The sequence below is a fragment of the Ooceraea biroi genome, chromosome 5, assembly GCF_003672135.1.
Source record: "Ooceraea biroi isolate clonal line C1 chromosome 5, Obir_v5.4, whole genome shotgun sequence".
NCBI classification, from domain to species: Eukaryota; Metazoa; Arthropoda; class Insecta; order Hymenoptera; family Formicidae; genus Ooceraea; species Ooceraea biroi.
In genome coordinates, this window is record NC_039510.1 from 2,012,335 (window position 1) to 2,030,159 (window position 17,825).

General features: G+C 49.9%; 1 protein-coding gene across 6 annotated transcripts in view; it reads left to right on the forward strand.

Moving 5' to 3' along the window:
- The window catches only part of LOC105279217 (teneurin-a), a 458,941-nt gene that overhangs the window by 378,271 nt on the left and 62,845 nt on the right, over positions 1-17,825 (forward strand). The window lies entirely within an intron of this gene.

Below are 17,825 nucleotides of genomic sequence, written 5' to 3' on the forward strand. Positions count from 1 at the left end.
CGAACCCCAACTGTCGGATCGAGACAGTCGCACAACTCGCAACAGCAAACGCACGGGAGACACCATCGCGCAAAGTTCCGTATCCTCCACGTATCGTGTCCCCGATGTACGTGAAGCCGGAAGTCCTCGCGCCTTTCTCTCAAGCTGCTCTTCCAGTATACGAGCGATCGATACGACCGAACGACCGAAAGGTCCGTAGTGAATGCGGCGCGAGCAGCGACGTTGGCTCAAACGAGGAAAACGAGAGAACATCCACGTTGTTACCTCGAAATACCCAGCCGCCGCAGTCGCCTGAAGAGCTCAGTTCCCAGACGTCGTCGTGGCGCGCGTTTCGGAGCTCGACAACCTGTTCGCCGCGCGATAACGAGCGCGACTGAAATATACGTCGGCTCCGCACGTGGCGTCGGGACACGGGGGTCCTGAAGAGCGAGGCCATCCCGAATTCCACGTCCGTAGGAGTATGCAAAGCGGCGCATAAATTCGCATACGGCGCACACACGGAGTGCCGTAATTAAAATTAACGCAAAGCGTATGTATGCCGTGCTGCGAGCGCACACGCCAATGCGACGCGTATTCGCGATCCCTCCGGGACGTCTTTGCGAGACGCGAATTGTAAAAGAGACGTCTCTCCGCTCGCGTGACCGCGAGCGGTACGAAGCCGGATGGCACACGGAGAGCGACGGTCCACCGATTGCAAGGCGTTGATCCAGCGTGCATCCTTTCGTTCCGTCCCGGGAGCAATCAGAGCCAGCCCGGAAATCCGCGCGCGTTAGCGTCAGCGAGAATCAGCTCGCGGCTAGCCGCGACTCGCGGAAAACACAAGGGATGTAATCCGGTCGGATTCCGTCGTCTCGCGAGCGCAAGACCTGAGAGAAGCGACACGCTGCTGCAGGAGGATGAGGCAGACGCAACGCGGCGTGCATCGCGAGCGGGAGCGAGCGGTACGCGAGAGAGGGCGAGTACGTTCACGCGATCGATATATGCACGCACACGGGGGTGGCCGAGAAGGGTGTACGCGAGTAAGGCAGCGCGCACGACGACGACGACGCGACGGCCCGCCACGGGAAAGGCAAACAAAGTGATACCGAGGTGGAGGAGGAGGAAAAGGAAGAGGAGGAAGCCACGAGAGAGCGGCGAAGGAGCGCAGGACGAAGGAAAGGAGGGTTGCGAAGGACGGCAGAGAAAAAGAGAGAGAGAGAAAGAGAGGAACCGCGACAGCGATGGCAGACGAGAGGGTGAGGGGTGGCCTGGAGTGGGTACGTCGAGTATGTAAAAGGCGAGCGGAGCGCGCGGGGCGGCTGCACGGCGCCGACATTTCGCGGTGAAGCAGGCGACCCCATAGCCATGCATCACCCTGTCCTACCAACAACTACCCGCTATAGCTGCACCTACGCGACCCCCACGTAACTTCACTTCCCTCCCTCCGTCTTTGTCTCTCTGTTTCTCTCTCGCTCTCTCGCTTTGTCGCTTTTCCTCTTTTCCTCTTTCCCTCTTGCTCTATCTCACTCATCGCCGCGCTTTGTCGCTTCCGCCGCGACTCGTTTCGCTCCGTTCTTCGTCCTCGCGTTTTTTCCTAGTTCGGTAGCGCTTTTTCGCCCCTCTTGTCGCCACCATTCGTTCTTTATCTCTTCCGCAAACGCGGTCATATCTCTCTCTTTTCCTCTCTCTCTTTCGCCCTCTGTCGGGTATGCATGGCCTGGTTTTCGTCGGATGTCTGTTCGGTCACCGGCGTTCACCAGCTCTCCTCTTTGTCGCTTCTCGTGGCGAGATGAGATTTCGCTCAGTGAACGCGTGACACGCAACGATACCGTTACCTCGTTTGTCGTATGTTCCGCGATTTCGATTCCCGCGTGTTTCGGAGTCGGGGTTTATTGACGAATGCAGCACGACGGAACGATGCGACGTCGTTCCCGGTCGGAATGACGGAGAACCGGGGACCCGGGGCTCAAGGGAAGGCAGAGCGAGCTTCCGTTGCGCGGTTAGGCAGCGTGAAGAATGGAAATCGTATTTCCATAATATCCTAAACTGCTTCCGCATCAGTGAAACGCGAGGCGCGGAGACACGAAGGGGAAGAAAGTACGCGGGGAGAGCTTGGCGGGCGAACGATTTCCATCGTGCAATATTAGCCGACTGTGGCGTAACGCTGAAGACGCAAGGGTTTTGCGTGGTATGAGGGTCCCATGGTGGCGAGGGGGTCTGCAGGGGGGTGATAGATACTTCTTGCGCAAAAGAGATGGAGAAAGAGATAGAGAGAGAGAGGAGAAAAAAGAGAGAAAGAGAGAAAAGTGCGCGGGGAATTCTCTCGGCGGAGATAAGGGTTTTACATTCTATGTTACGCCACACTGGATGAGCGATGGTACGACTTCTCTTCCCACCGGAATATTCCACTTACCGGGATATTGGTACACCGATGATATTTCTGTACGCGCGCGATCGTGCACACATCGCGCACACGCGCAAGCTTCGACGTATCGGTATGACAAATCGTATTCCGGCCGAGCCACCACCGGTTGGCACCACCAGCGACACGTGAGAACGCAGCGATTAATCGAGTTCGCTTTTTCTTTCTCACGATCTTCATCGCGCGTTGGTGCCTCGACTTATTGCCGGCTTAATGTGTCCTGTCAATCATGACTTTCCGTTCTCCGTTCTTTGTCACCGTACGATTTTGTATTAAGATACGGAAGCCGTGCTCCCCTCGCGAGACGTAATGCATATGCGTACTAATCACGCTTTCGCTGAGTAACCCACCGTTTGTCTTCATCTTTACTTCCGGAAGCGGTACTTTACCTCGCCCGGCATAGAACTGCGAGTCATCGAATGTCAGGAACACCTAAATTCCACCGACGCCGTCGAGATCTTCCTTAAAAGCTTGCAAAAGCTTCTTAGGAGTTTACCAAAACTTGGCAACTTTTTTGTTTTTACACTTGAAGACGGAATTTTTATTACAAGATTCATATTCAATATTAGACGCGAGTTACCCTCGGAATCTCACTTAACCCAAAGAACCTCGTCTGTTTAATGGATCTTCTGGCTCGCGGAATCCTCGAGGGATGTAACCGCTACTATCTCTCGCGCAGCACCGCTGCCGTAAACAAAAAGAGCCATGGCAACTAAAATTCCCGGCGGAACTGCTAACGATCGACTCGGTTCGCGGTGCACTCGACGCGCAAACTTAACGCTTCGCGTCACCGTTAATTAGCGAGATCAGCGCGCGGCGATACGTTCATTAGCGGGGTCGTTTCGCGCTGTCACTCGGCGCACTCTCGGAGAACCTCGAGCCGGACGGCGGCGCGAAAACAAACCGAACGCACGCTCGTAGATCTCAGATACGTTATCGCGCGTGATGTCGGGGAAATTGGGAAGACGGGGGTGGAGGGTAGCCGAGGGTGGTCTGAACTGGGGAGACGCATCGCGTAGCCGAGAACGTGTAAACAACGTCCCTCGTTCGCATCTATTTACCTGCCTCCCTCGAGCGCGTAGCCGGGAGATGGTGATTCCGGAAAAGCGCCGCGAGCGTGAACGACCGCCGTCGGGATAGACCCCTGTTTCCGGGTACAAGCCCGTTAAGATGGGGTGGAATTAACCGCGCGACGATTCTCGAGGGGTCGGACCGCTTTATTATGTCGTTGCTCTTCACGATGCACGCGGCAAGTGGCGGGGATCGATTTCCGGGTACGAGGGAGGAACGCGCGTTGATTGCGGGAAGCGTAGGAGCGCCGATCGACGGTTTCGATGGGAAAGCCGGCGCGGCAATTTCGTGGCGCGTTTTCCGCTGCGTTACGGCAGCGATTTGTCGAGCGCGTTTGTTGAATTTCAGGTACGCGGACCGTGTGACGCTCGCTCACGGGAACTGAATACGCGCGGAAGCGCGTGGTGCAATTGGACGCACATGCGAGGATACCATAATAGGCCACCCATCTGCACGCGGTCGCGGGTAGCATCGCTGGTCTGCGTCATCACAAAAATTTCATGCGCATCATCTCGCGACGATTCTCATGCATGAAAACGTTCTCGATGCACGAAAATGTCGTAAGACGAAATGAGAATCCCAGAATCGCGGTGGATCGGACGTACGTGGATGCCTGGTTACTGCCCTCAACGTACTCGCGGCGAAATCGACGATCGGTGGTATCTCCGGGAGGAATTACCTGGCGCGAGTATGTACGCAGACAACACTGACACGTCGCTTAAGCGGCCGTTGGACGCGCAGCTTCGGCAATTGATAGGTAGTCACGCTAGGCTGACCTCAGGGGACATCAGCTCGTGTAGCGCATCTCGTGTACGGTCTCTCGCCTGTCGCAGCCCCCCGCTTCGCCCCGCAGTCACCCTGACTTTCGTAAAATCTACTCCCAGACTGGGCGCGCTCCTGGCTTCCGCCTCGTATCTTTCGCCTCTACAACCGCGCTCAATCGCCCCTCCTCCCCGTCGCCCTTTCCTCCCTCGCCATTTCACCCTCTCTCCAGGCACTCTCCTTCCCTCCTCCATCGGATTCACCATCTCCCCATCGCTTCCTTCTCTTCTTCTTTCGTGTTGCCACCTCCGCCACTCGTGTTCGCCTTCCCTTTCTCCTCCTTCTCCTCCACCACCGTGTTCTCTCCACCCTCCTTGTCGCGTCTCTCTTTCTTCCTCTTTCGTTCTTTTGTGCGAACTCACCTCCGGGGCTCCATCGTCTCAACATGTCGGTGCTTCTCCGTCCGAGCTACCGCTCGGATATCTCGCCGCACTTTTACCATCGCTCTTAAACCACTCCGTATCCTGTCCTTATCGACGCATGCGTGTTTCCCACCCTCTCCCGTTTCTCTCTATCTTGTCTGCTTCTTCCCTTCAGCATCCTTCGCCACCCTGCGGGAGCGATCCCGACGTGGAATCCGCGCGTTCCGCCTTCGTCCGTTCGTAGGTTCCTCGCTTCCGTTGCTGACCACCGCGCATTTTTCATCCTCGCCACCTCCCACGGAGAGAAACAGTCGGGGCTGTTCGAGTGACTTGGGCTTTTGGTCGTTCCTTCATCCGCTTCCGCGCTTGTACTTACACTATCGTGCGAATTCACACCTAATATCTTTCTGGAACAAAAAATAAAGAGAGATGGCAAGAAAAGTATGTCAGTGTATGTGAAAAATAATCCCTATTCAGCACATACATACATCTTACTAAAATGCGAATGTTTCATAATGCTAAAAATTTTTGGATATATCGCTACTGTCTTTATTTATTAAAAAAGTTAATCGCTCTGCAAAAAAATTTTTGATTGCAAATAAAATATTTCATGACAACTTTTCTGCAAAACCTGTATTTATCTTCTAGATTCTATAATAGAACATTGATACAATATGAAATAGAACAACAATACATCATTATTTTTAAGTTGAAAAGAGCTTCCCGATTTAGTAATCAAATTTAATATTTAACACCGAGTCTTCTGTTTTTCAGTGACATCGGAAAAGTTTCAGCTGTTCCGTTTGTTATTCCTACCATCTGTTTCACATTTGTCACATCATGATGATTGCATGGGCGCGCATCTGTATTCTTGTCAGTGCCATTTGAAAATTGTTCGCCACTTAAAGACCACGAGCCCTTCTTGTCTCCCGCACGATTTTTCTTGGCAAACACGGCGCGGCCGAGGTTCCATTGGCTTTTGTAACGGCACAAAGACTCGTCGCTTGTCTTTAGAACAAATTAATTACGCCGGCGTATTAAACACAGCGAGATGTTACATTATTCTATCAGCTTTCTTATCGGTCTCGCGTCAGCTTCGACGTCCTCGGAGAATTAATTAATTAATTTTCCTCGCTCGCGTACTGTACATCGGTACAAAGCAGCGGCTTTCCCGCGCTTGCGCGCGCTCGTTCTCGCGAGCGTCGGCAGATAATCTCCATTGTGCGCTGTATTTTCGAAAGTGCAGCATTGCGTTAATGCCGATAATGGGTTACGAACTTTATCAGCGGGTTGGCAACAGACTCGCGCCCGCTGACACACAAAGGACCATTTAGTTCGGTGAATGACCATACGCGCGACGCGTCCGCACCCGCATGGCTCTACTCCCGAAACGAATTTTAATAAATCTCGTCGGGCGTTAAATTACTCGTCGCTTCCACACACACACACACACACACACACACACATGAACACATAGATGCGTAGATCCCATCATCCCCCTCACCGCTCAATTTCCATCATGCCATCGGAGTCCTCGTTTGCTCACGCGACGCGGATTAACTTTCTTTTAATTACGCAATTAGTCGTCCGAGAATGAGCGCGAGACTCGTCGCCGGTCTCCTCGGAGAAACAATCAGGGAGGCAAGGAAGACAGAGAGGGATGGATACAAACGAGTGCTCCTCCTCGCTCGTTTCTCCGTTCATCGGCGTAACTACATGCGTCTCTCTCTTCGTCGAGCTCCGTTTCCGAGCTCCGTTAAATCGTCAGGACCGAGGTAGCTACGTCTCTAGCCTTTACTCGAAACTGCGAAGACACGACGCCCAAGACGGAAACGGAGTCTTTCGCGGACGCGAATGCGGGGAACGCGGGGACCACCCGTCGACCATTGGAATCCGATTCGGCGACTGTGTTCTGTTCTGTCGCTGAGAGGCATTTAACGCGGGGTCGTCTGCAACGGACTTCGTAATTTAGAGCCAATCTCCTTTATTATCAGCAATGCCTGCACCCTGCTGGGGACCTTTCCGTAAACTCTGCTCGTTAGACGAGCGAGCGAGCTGTCTCGACGGCCGAGACACGGACGGATGGAATTCTGTTCGCAAGACTGTCAAATGAAAGGTAAAGACGATTGAGCTGAATGACGCTGTTTAACGTTTGATATCTTATAAGTATTCGGGAATCCGATTAAGTCGTCTTCGACCGTTCGCTGCGACGACGGCACGAGTCGACCGTTCCTATTCTGGGCTACAGTGGACATTTTTTCCGCAAGATTACATCCCGACGATCGCCCTTCCGTCCCGACGAAAGACCACAGTCAGACGTAACGTTTGACCTTTCATTACTGCAATCGTGTCGCCCCGCTCTCTGATTCGCTATTCCGTTCGCCTCATGTCTCCGAGCCACCACAAGAAGCCTTTTGTGTAGCCATTGAGTCAACGACCGGCGATCTTATCTACCACTGAAGAATCGTGGATCGCACGATCGAACGAGATTTTCTTTGTCGCGAGTGACAACCATTTAACCATCTTTGATCGCGGTTCTTCTCGTCTGCTTGATTGATTCAGAGATTTTTTTACTTAATGTATCAAAATAGCCATCCCGAGATTGTAAGATGATTAATGTTGTAAAGTAACAAGCAGGAACTCATGATATCCGATAAAATAGCCAATGGATCAATATTGTTTCTCTGACCAGCATAAATAGAACATTCTACTAGCGAAGCTCTGTTGTCTCTGAAATATTTAGCGGCCGATAGTGTTCGAATGAATTTGCGTCACGCGAGTTCTATCGAAAAAGTCCGCATTTGCTGTGTACGAAATAAAAAAGATGCACCTGGGACTGAACTATACGCTGTCAAGCGAATAATGCTATAGACCGCCAGCGGACGTGGCAAGAAAGTTTTGCAAAAATTTGCTGATTCCTGCTAGCGCAGTCGGTCTATGAACTTCTTCGCGTAATGATAGAGTACGTCTGCGACGAGCGTCGCAACAAAGGGACGCAATCCCGCGAGCCGTTCGACCATCCCCCTTCGTCACGAGGGTCGTCATCCTGTCCGCGTATAATCCATCATCGCGCGGGATCGAAAACGTCGAACGTTGACATCACGACGATCGTGCACGCGCCTGCATAGTTAAGCGCAATTGACAAGGCGAGCGGGTACTCCATTTTTCCATACAATATTTTTAATAATAGAGAAACGGCATTATTTTTAATCCCAAATGGAAAAAAATCGAGCATCGCCTTCGAACAGGAATGGAAATTTGCAAATGTAAATAAAGCAACTTCTGCATTAAAAATATCAAGTTTTATTACTATGTTGCATTATTATATCGCCTATTATTATATACATGTATTACATATATCATATTATATTGTATTATTAAGTTGCCCATTATATTCGCAAAGGCTTGAAACCAACGGTAAACATTGTCGTCGCCTTGATGTCTTTTTCTGGAAAATATCGCGTCGCGACAGAATTTAAAATACGTCAGCATTTCGTTGATGCCAGCTCGAAAGCCCGGCATTTCATTTTCACCATTCAGTGCAGAAACGCAAGGAGGAGGCCAACGTACACGCTGGTGATCCCACGGTGACTAACTGTCACCGGCTGCTTATAAATGCGCGATATTTATACACCGAGACGTGTGCGCGCGCGGGAACGGACGTTCGCCAGACCAGGGTGGATAAAAGGGGGACGACCGGAGAGGCGCGCACGTGGGTGTGCCGGGATCGAGGTGGTTATAAGTAATTCATCGCCTCGTATAACATCACGGCCGGGTCTACGGCAACGCGAATGCCGACGACCGGGCGCCTGTCTTGCTCCTCTCTCGCGCCTCTCTTGCTTTTCTCTGCATTTCCGGAGGAGAGCACCCGAGAGTCTGAACGGCACGACGCGACGCGACGCGACGCGACGCCATTTACTCCATTACTCGGAATTGGTCGCGTTCGCGGGAAATGAGGGATTGTGATTTCCGTGTCGCCCTCGCTCTGTTTGCACAGCTGCGAAAGCGGGTCGGAAAGCGGCTACCGATGCGAGAAGCGATCATCTGAAGCGGTACACCTGACCACGGACCGTGTGTGTTGGGAGAAACTGGATTACTCGAGCTCCGAATAGTGCCCCTGCTGCTGCGGATCGTCTTCACGATGATCTTCTCGTGGTGTCCGTTTCGTCAGCGGCTCTCTTCGCTGTTTCCTAAACCACGATGTAGATCTCTCTCTCTCTCTCTCTCTCTCTCTGTCCCTCTCTTTTCTTCTCTCTCTTGTTCCAGGATCTCTATCTTTACCTCAGCCTTCCGGTTGGCGTTTCATGTATACTTTGGCATTATCTATCCTACCATAAATAAATGTCCTATCCTTCCTCTCTCTCTCTCTCTTTTTCTCTCCTTTGACGACCGGTACTCCGGGACTCCACTTCACGATGGCCGTTAACCGCTAATGACAAGCGATCGTCGACGAGGAAGCACGCTCACGGCGCACGTAGAAAAGTAACCGCGGATTCGGTTAGCGCGGACTGCACGACACGACAGGAGATGAAAAAGAAACGAAGAATTGGATAAAATGTGACCGAGGACTACCGAACGAGAGAGAGAGAGAGAGAGAGAGAGAGAGAGAGAGAGAGAGAGAGAGAGAGACGGGGAACAGAGAGCGGGAGATGGCGCCGAAGGGATGCGATGGTGGAGGAGAGCGAAAAAGAGAAAGAGAGAGGGACAGAGGAAAAAGAGAGGCCAGGGTGGAGAAGCACATCGACACACGCAGACATAGTTATCTGTTCCAATTAACCTCTTACATTTCGTTCCCTTCCACTAAATCCCTCGCATCATCCCCCCCACGGGCCATCCCCATGCCGGATCCTCCGCCTGTCCACAGTCTGGAACGCTGAAATTGAATCGAACGCTCTCCACCACGCTTTCCGAAATGGAAGACGCGACGAAGCGCCGTTTCCGCGGCGCGTCCAAAGTATCCGCATGATCGTCGCGTTAACGAAGCGAACGTAAAGCGTTCATTCCTGCAACGAACTCCGTACGGTATAGGGCGAGATAAAGAGAGAGAAAGAGAGGGAATATTTTTCCAACTGTTAACTGATGCAGGTTTTTCGTGGCACTTACGTGATGTGTGTTACACAAGCGCACACGCACTCCGGAACTTCCGGCGAACTGCGGCGACTCATCGAACTTCGCCGAGGGAAAAGACCGCCGTTAAGAAGTAGCGACGACGATGCAACGTCCGATACTCGTCCCGCGCTGGTTAGCCAGCCGCGTTTTATACAGTCATGACACGCAGTCGTTACACGAAGTTACTTATAGTCCCAAGTACTTTGCACTTATGCTAATGTTCGCCGGCGCATATCAGCTGATCTAAATTACCACACCACCCTCAAACGCACTCCCGAGAGACATTCCGCATCCTATCGCGACGAATTATTTAACTTTTTCCCTGAAATACGCAAAGCGTAAATAATTACGTGCGTTAAACGAAATTGTAGAATTCTCTCATACAGAAAGTCTTCAGTGTGCAACGTTGCAGTTTTACTTGCAGCACTTTTTTCAAGAAACCCAGGTTGTTTCACGAGGACCAACCCTTCGAGAGATCTCGAGGGAGAATTACTCAATCGCGACATTAGAAAAGGCGACATATGTGCGTGAATGTACGGCTGCGCATCGTATTACTTTTTGGCGACGCCACGTGTGCGCCACGTCTCTTTATATGGACACAAGGTAATAACCGAAGAGCGGGCACCGTCACGATGGCGGATCAATATCGGTCGCGGGGGGATTCCAAGTTGCAGACGGTGGCGAAAAGAGCGGCGAGGGCGACCAAGAGGAATCTGTGCGACGAACAAGCCGGCATAAACGAGACGCGCCCTTCGTCGGATCCTCGGCTTCGTAACTTTCGTGGACGGATTCCGTACTGATTCGCACGCGCGCATTTCCGGAGACTCCGGACCGTATGTACGCGTAGTACGTACACAAGTTCCGCAACGCTTGATAAATCCTGCATGTAACGACGATCAATTTTTACGGCGCCGCACCGCGGCGCATAAAACTCGAGCCGGCAACCGGGAATTTTAACGGCGATCGTCCAATAAGCGATGAATCAAGAATAACGACGTTGACGTCGGGGGAAATATTTAAGAGTGTTAGAGACTCTAAAAACGCGTGTAACTTTGTCGGACCGTGCGTGAATATATATTAGATGCATTTATTAGATCGATGCAAAGGATGATGTACTTTATGTATCAAATTAAAATAGATTTCAGTTAAAAACGGAAAAAAATTATCAAACTTGCGAATTCTGCAAATTCGTGCACATGATCGTCGATTGAACTTGCCGAAGCGTGATACGCGTCGCACAATTCAGGAACAATATTGCCGTATCGAAAATTTGCCTGCGGAAGGCCCCGGGCGTATCTCGTTACTCGAGGGATAATAAACGACCCGGAATCGCTCCGCCGGATGTGCTCGGCACGGTGGATTCCGCGGATTCGAGGCTCATGATTAATGCAGGCCTTTCGCCGGCGACATTTCCCAATGACAGGAAACGCGGCACGAAAATTCGCCGCAACCTTCTGCTGCGCCTCTCGAGATCCGCTCTCATCGACATCGCGACGGCAACGATGACGACGACGGCGACGATGCCGAGCGAGAGGGGACTCGTGGGCGCGCACGTCGGTATAAATAGATAATGCACTGAATAAACGTCGGTAGCTAGAATTTTAGATGAAAGGGGGTCTACGCTCCGGATCGCTCGGCGAATCACTCCGCGGGACGTTAATGACATTAAGCCGCCGTAAACCGCGAGATTGTTGCCCGATACCGCAAGTCGGATCCACTGTGAAGATTCAAGGAAAATACTACGGCGTGGCCAAGCCGTGATCCGCAATGACAAATGTGAGGCATTATTTAATCGCGTGTGCACACATGCCCGGCAGAATTACATGCCCGCGGCGGTGTCGCCGTTTGTTCGCTGTCCGCGAGAGTTACTAATTCACCATTCGATTAAAGTGGATCACTGGCACGAGCACGAGTGTCTGAAAAGCTGCGTAACGATGATCTCGCGAGATGACGAGTGATTCGCATGCATCGCGCGATACGCGCGGTCGAATCGATGTCAGGGAAACGACGCAATAAGGAGCGACTCTAGGGTAGTTACACCGTAAAGCAAAGAACGACGAGCAATTTCGCCGTAGCGAAAACTCCAAGTTGCCGCGGTATAACCCGACGGTATCGTCAACATAAATAATGTATAACTCGGTGCCGCGCGTAATAAATGGGTAATGTGCCGTATACATTAGATCTCGTCTTCAAAGGTACGCGTGATGGACGATTAGAAGGGCGGCTCCGCGGTTTCCGATTTATTCCGCGAGCAACGCGGCAACAACCAACAGCACGCGTGCATATCCGCGCTCGCGAATCAGCGGATAATCCGCAAAATGATTTGCCGGTCTCCGTACCTACGTTATACGCCGGTGGCATATAATCGATCGAGGAGGCAGCCGGGCAGTCCCGGGAGCAAGATAGATGTTCCTTACGCGATTGAAGGCGCGCACTCACGTAATTAAATACGTCCGTGATAGCCGCGCGTATCAGCGTCCAGACGCGATGCCCGCCCCCGTATTTTACGGCGTTAAGCGTTTCGGTGCCCCTCGCCGCGGTCGGGGAACCGCGAGCGGTGATAAACGACGCGGCCGAGTAACAGCGGAGTTTATCCAGTATGTATGAAATGGAATAAGTGGATCATAGCGCCGGCTGCGCGATCCGTAATCTCAAAAGAGATCCGCAGATTGCGGAGACGCTCGGGATCGCGTCGTCGTCGTCGTCGTCGTCCTTCCGCGAGACGTTAATAACGTTAACCCCGCTATAAACTGCGAGATTACGGTAACGGGCCAATCTCGAACTCGCGCACGGCGAAACGTGTTACGACTTAAGTCGATCTGTGCAATATCGCCACCGTGTTCGTCGACGTGTTCGGTTACACGGCTCGCAATTGCCAGCATCGCGCTTTGCATACAACGTTGTTCTTTCCCGGCTTAACCCTCGTTGCTTCGCGCTGCGCTACACACGTGTTATTTCCGGGCTTTCGCGTTAATCCTTTGCTGGTGTGCGAGGTGCAGCAGATTGGGCTGGACATTTTCATTGAAATACGATAAAGCGAAGAAACATTGTAGTACGTCTAATGGTAGATGTTCCTCAACACGTGGTATTATTCGCGTTAACGATTACGTTTCGCCAGTGCCATGAAATTTCAACTCCGGCATGAATATGTATAATAACATGTAATAGATAAATATATTCATTCACAACCATGTGTTTGGAGAACTTCCGCCCGTTATTACACGAAGCCGTCATATCGCGTGCACAAATATGCGGTGCTTATTGTGGCACCCGTCCCATACCATCATGGATTATGGGGGAAACGTGATGAAATAAATTATATAAAACTCTTTCGCGGCAGGGCGTATTGCGTTTCATTTAGTCTCGTTTTACAACCCACCCCGGCCAGCTCGTGCAGCTGCTCGACTGTCATATCCGCCTCGCATCCGCGTCTCGTCGCCGAGTCCAATATGAGCGACGCATTGTCTGTGGATTCCAAATATGCGACGAAATTCCAGAGCAACTACCTTGTCATACGGCCCGATTGTATTTTCGCTCCGAGACTCGTCGTGTACGCTTGGCGGCGCGTATCCTCGCTTTTTCGATTTTTCGCTGTTTTGATCAACGCGATTAATTAGCAGCGCGATCCGCGTGCGGTGCGCGCCGGAAGAATTCGGCGAGGAACACGGCCAGGGCGCATCCTTCGCAAATAATCGCGTAGCGAGCGAGCGGGCGGAAGGTTAGCGAGCGTAATGAAAAAATGTTTCTACCCGAGATAATTAAAAGCGTGTATAATTAATTACGAGACCACCCGGTAATCTGATGCGCACGGCGGGGTGCACCGCTCGCTTCGAGCTCGCCCTTGGCGTTCCAGGGATTGTTCTCGGAATTTATTAGCAGCGGACTTTACGCGGGGCGCGACTTCACCCTGTCGCGTTGCTATTGTTCGTCAACGACTCTCTTTCCGCGAAAAGATCGCGCGTGCGAGACGATCCCGCGTCGAAGTTAACGAGTCGATGCATTGTCCGGGAGGTGGATACCACGCCGCGCGCGTAAGTACGATCGATTATTCTTTCAGCCCCTTGTTTTTCTATTGAAGTGGGTTTGTTAGCCGCGCGATGCGAGTGTCTATAGCCCGCGTCGATTTATTTCAAGCGACTCCCTCGCGAGTCGTTTATATCATCTGATACTACTGCGCGTAAATTCTACGGTGGATAAAATCTAAATTCCTAATCGCATCGATCTCAAGCGCGCGCACATTGGAGACGCAAGGGGGATCAACAAGCCCGCGATACACTCGACAATTTATCGTTTTATTAAAATGTGCAAGTGCTCGTTACGAGACCCTTTATTTCCGCGCACTAAAAAAATACGTTACGCGTGCAATATCGCGAAATTGGATTTTTCCAGATTTTTTCGTGGAACGTCGAGGAGCAGTGGGGTGGATCAAAAAGTTGAGCAAATCTTGCGCGGCGTGTTTACGTGACGTATTGATTACAGCTTCCGATGTACGCAACTCTGCGCAATGTAAATCCCGTGGCGCATCTGTAACGACGTTAGATCGATGCACGCGCGACAGCGCGCAGTTTTGCGAAAGCCGAAATTGGCAACGGGCTCGTCTCTCTCTTTCTCCCTTTTTCTCTCCTATATTTATTTCGCGTTGCCGCCAGTATTCCGGTTTTAAAGCAGCGGAGTTAATTTCACGCAATGCGGATCCCGCGGATTGTACATCCACCGTTACTTATACGGACATGTACGCAGGTCATTGTGTGCGAATGCACGCCCGGTTCACACCCGTTCGCGACGTGATCTCATATTATACCTAACATATATCAGGGGGTAGGAAGGGAGCGAGTGTGCGCGTGTTCGCAGGGGATATATATGCACACGTGTCGCTTCTTTGATACGCCCGATGACGAGTACACATTGCCTTCGTAAAAGCCGATATCTGCAAAAACCAAAGAAATAGCTTCGTCATCCTCGGTCTCATCACAATCATTTGCATGGCATCGCACGATACTAAATCGAGCTAAAAGTAATCACAAGCTAAAGTAGTCACTGCGATCATCGTGTTTGTGATCATAATGTATTGGGTTGTCTCATATATTCATCCCATTTTTGTAGTATTTTTAATAATGAATATATGTATAATCCATATTATTAAAAACAGTAAAAAGCGGGACGAATATATGTTACAACCCAATACGTGTAATGAAAATATATCAGCCATTAAATTTCATGAAATCGCCGCAAGAATCAATTACATATAAAACAAGCTGCCACAAACTGCCTGCGTGATATAGAATGGAAATTATCTCCAGCCACAGGAATAGTAGGAAACATATAATACGCGTCAAAGTCGTACAAAGTCGCGTCGTTAAATCGATTAGAAAATTTTGACAGAGATACTTTTGAACCCACGTGGCAACCTGTAGCTACGAAAGTACGAACGCAAGGTAGAAGTGCAGAGAACGCGCAGTGCACCGCAGAGTTACCGAGCGTTCGGAACTTTGCGGTGTGCGTGCGGCACAATGGATATTCTTTGCTCGCCTATAGATAGACGGTTTCGAGGCAGCGTGTGCAAGTGTCGGCAGTTAACAACGTATCTGGCCGGCCACGATAAAGTCAATCAGGTGACAATACAAGCGGTGGCGCGGCCACCGCGAACTGTCCATGGCGCCCGGGCTCGTAAAGCACAATCGAAAATTCATTACAAGTTCGCGACACCGCGCATCATCAGTGCACGCCATGGCACAATACAGATGGGACGACGATAGAGGTGTCCTGCGAAACACCGTGCGCGCACGTCGAATGCTGTAATAAGGACAATGAGAGGAGAGCGGCAGTGGGCTGCTGTTGTTGCGGCCGGAACAGTCGGGCGACAATGCAGTTCGTGCACTCCCGCAGGGTGAACATCTCCAATGTGAAAAGTGCAACGCGACATTAACGAGGATCGCGAAGAACTTGTCAGCAAGTGCCGCTGCATGCACGATGTCATTTCTGCACGACCCTCAAAACTATGTTGCTTCCCTTGCGCGGTTGCTGTCATTGAAGAGATCTCTCCTCCGCTATTTTGCGCGCTGACAAACGTTTGTAAGATATACTGAAGGAAGATGCGGAACTGTTTGTTCAACTATTAAAAATTTGGATATATTTTTTTGAAATTTGTTAAACTCTTTGAAACATTATATAACATGATTCTTTATATATTATGAAAATGGAAAGGAAATTTTTTTCAAAAAGAAAAGAACTAAAACTTGTGCACACAACTAACTAATTACATTATATCTTTAATTTTTGTGTTTCAATTATCGATTTCATATTGTCACTTTGTATTATATTTTATATTCACCCACAAAATAAAATTTAAATTTTAAAGAATACCTAAACTAAAATTTATATCAGTGACTTCTAAAATTTTTTGCGTTATTATTATCTCAAATAAAAATAATGAAATTTATTATATAATAGTACAAAAACAGAGCGAAACACGCAATATCATTTTCACAACGCAAACCTTTGTAGCACAAAGGATCTGAATTAAAATCTGCAAAGTACTCTCCGTACGCGCTGAATGTCCCATTAGAGATTAAACGTTAGGAATGGTCCAGTGAAGATTAAACGTCAAACTTTCTTCGTTTCCGACGGAATGTAATTTCGAAATCAAACTTTGCGTTAAAACAAAGAACAAGTACCGTGGACCCTTCATATCAATCAAGCCGAAGACGCTTCATTGTTGGACCGTTGGAGGGCACAATTAAAGTGATCAAGAAAAATTGAGCCAATTACGTACCCGCGTACGAACTCCTTTTAGAAGCCGAGTCAAACGTTACACGCGTTAGCCTACTGCATCCCGTCACGCAACCATCATTGCTCGACGAAATATGTCGAGTAATTGGAAGTAACGAATATATAAGGAACTAAATTTGTTATACATATTGCACTATATTGGAAAATTGATTGATTGAATTAAATGAAAGTATTCAGTATTAATCTGTGCGAAATAACGCTTAGATGAAGCTACGATTAAAGGAGGTTTTGAAAAATTTAGAACAAATTGAGCAATTCTGGTACTTGTACAATATTTTGCGCGCACGTTGAAATCTGCAGGAAATAAATCAGCCTGCCAATAGTCCGGCGGGCTATTCAGTATCGAGACAAAGAGATAGAGTACAATCGTAAAATTGTGGAACATTTCGCAAAAATTCAAAGCGAAAAATGTGACTGCCGCACTACACGAGAAAACGGTATTAACATTAAATGCGAAATATGCCATTATAACAGCCGACAAAGAGATTTTATACATAGGACGTCACAGTTCGCCGGCTCTTCTTTTCATCTACGGACCCTTTGACCAATTAGGGAATAATTCTTGTAACTTTCTGCGCAACTTTTAACATTCAACTTTAAATATCTTTGTGACTAGTCCTCAAATTAAAATCCTGTTATAGTATTAAACGAGGGATAAAATTTCTTGTGTATTTGCAACTCTTTATAAAAATTCTCAATTGTCCACCGTTTATATGTCAGAAAATTATGATATCTCCGTACCTGCGCTCAAGAAGAATTTACTCTGTACGGTGGAGGAAGAGCGTGGGGAAATGCAAAATGGAACACACCCCCATAATAGACTCGCGGCAAAAAGTTCGCGGTGCAGCGAGGTTCACACTCGCGTCAACGCTCGCGAAAGTGCCCTCAGGAGGGATATTTCCGGATTCAACTCTCTCTTTCTCTCTCTATCCTACTGCTAAAGCCAGTAGCGATGACCGGAACGCGACTCCTGGTGGGGATAATGCTCGCGCGCGCAAGAAGAAATAAATTAATCGCGTGCGGGCGGGCGTAGGTAGGTAGCTAGCCGCGGAGCGTATAATTTCCGCCAGGTAGAAAATTTTCTCTCTCTCCCCCGAGGAAAGGTGAGAGGGAGAGGAAAAAAGGGGGAGCAAGGTGGGCGCTCCGCTCCGGTGGAGCTCTTGGGGGATGCAAAACGCGACGCGATCACGTGAGCCCCGCGGAACAAGTATAATACGATCATTAGGAGGGCGTCGTCGGATTCTTCCGTTGTACGAGACTCCGCACGAGAA